Source organism: Melanostigma gelatinosum, assembly GCF_949748355.1.
Source record: "Melanostigma gelatinosum genome assembly, chromosome: 19".
Taxonomy (NCBI): Eukaryota; Metazoa; Chordata; class Actinopteri; order Perciformes; family Zoarcidae; genus Melanostigma; species Melanostigma gelatinosum.
The window spans coordinates 15,303,463-15,305,629 of record NC_136652.1 but is presented as its reverse complement, the minus strand read 5'-3'; positions in this window follow the sequence as shown (position 1 = coordinate 15,305,629).

Here is a 2,167-nt window from a genome sequence, read left to right as displayed (position 1 = left end):
AGGTTAGGCATGAGAGCCAGGTAGGTCGGTAAGGTCCCGCTCGGCTGTCAATCTCTGCTGAGAAGGAGTTTGGTTCTGTGTGTTATTGTGTCAGCGGGGCTGTATCAGCCACCCAATTGGCCAACCTTTACACGTTCATTTGGCTGCTTGATGCTAAGCTGCTCGCACATGCCGTGCCTTTGAGCAGCTTTCAACACGTAGTTAACAGCAATAAGGAGGAACTGACAACATACAGCATGTGCTTCTCATGTCATTCAGCAAAGACGCTAAGATGTTCATCATTCATCGCAGCTCCATCATCCTTAAGTTCCCAAGTCTAAAAGGGGTCATTGGCATAAAAACAATACCCCTCTACCTCCGTCAAGGGCATTCCTTGGCACAACAATAGGACCATCTCCTTCCCCCCATATTTTCCTTTCCTCCCCTCCCTCCTCATTCTCCAGCCCCTCCATCAAAGAGCATTCCAGCTCCAGAGCCCCCTAAGCCCTTCACTCTGGGCCTGTCCATGTGACACGCAGACAGTCATCTTAAAGAATTGATTCACTCTGGTATCCAGAGCCTATGGAGTCTGGCTGCCAAGATACCCAGCAGGCGCCACTCATGGGTTCCAGGTACACAACAGCTGCTGCCCAACAATAAAGGCAAAAATGGGAGGCACTCAGGGGGGAAGATGCAGCCCTAACCTCCCTCTCAAGCCTGAACTGGTCACCTTGAGCCAGTTGTTGCCGGCCTGCCTGCCTTTGGAGACGACAAAGGATTGGGTCCAACTTTTGGATGAGGGTGGTGGAAGGGGGTGGCTGTTGAAAGACACCTAAAATTTACAATAAAAACAGAGAGAGATGCGCAGGACAAAAGCAGAAAAATAAATGTTTTTCCCTTCCTTGGAAGAAGCAAGCACTCACCGCCGTGCTACCAAGAAGATACAGAGTTGGCCCAACGCATGCATGGAAGACCATAAATAAGGCGATGGCATGTTGTTTTCTTCTGAGGCACATTGTGTAGCAGCCTGGAGGTCAAGTGAAGGAGACGCAAGCCCATCCCAGGAACCTCACGCACACATGCACACGGCGAAGTAGCACCGGGTATGTCGTGATACTACAGATAGAGATCACAAATCACACAGAAGGAGACAGGAGAGATATTACCTCACCTGAAGTGTTTCCATAAACGCCACTGTACCAAAGCCTTGGGAAGTGGTATCACTCTTAAAGCAGTGATTTATGATGATACAATCCAGCACATCATCCATCATAAATAAGGGAGATTAAATTAATAGACTGGGGATGTGTATCGCAATTCCACCCTCAGAAATGATGTATACTGTGTGAGCCACTGTGTGGTCTAAAAACTAATTACAGGATGGTTTAGGAAAGAGGAGACATACATCTGTCACCTTTTTCTGAAGGGTGCATAATACGAGATTTGGAGAATTTCACTTGCCTCTCGAGCCGGCGGCTCGTAGCTAACGGGCTAACAGCCCCAATGTACAAACTAGGGCAAATGTGCTGACAGAGGTAACAGGTTGTTTTTGTTTTACCTGAGGGGGAACCAGAGGGTGGGTGCAACACTTCTGCGACAGCGCTGTCTGTCGAGACGGCGTTATCAGCTGTATGAGAGCAGTGCAGAGAGGCATCCGTGAGCTAGCCAGTTGGGCACACTCACACGCATGAACATGCACTAAAAGCCCGCGCTGCCGGCCCGGTTATGTCAACAAAGCAGGGAGAAACTCTGATAACAACACACACAGAGGGAGAGCCACTTTATTCTGTGCTCTGGTAGGCATTACTCCGCTACATCTTTACATAGATAGCAGTTGTTTGTTGCTTTATTGGGGCTCTGAATGTCGTATATTGCTCCTTTATTAAAGTTAAGAAAATATGAAAAAGAGGCAGGATATAGAAAGAGGAAGCAAGAAAAAAAGAGAGGGGAGACGGGCTGAGGACAGAGGGCTGAGGACAGAGAGGAACTTGGCATCGTCGGTCTTCCTTTTAAAGCGGAAAGGCAGAGGAGGCAAAGAGAGAGCGATGGAGAGCTGGGGAGAGAGGGGGAATTTACTAAAGCAGCTCAAGAGGGCCCTCATTACGATATTAAACAAGATTTAATAAGTGAGAGTGATTTGATGAGGTGATTATCCTGGCCCATTAATCAAGCAGGCTTCTGGCCTTGC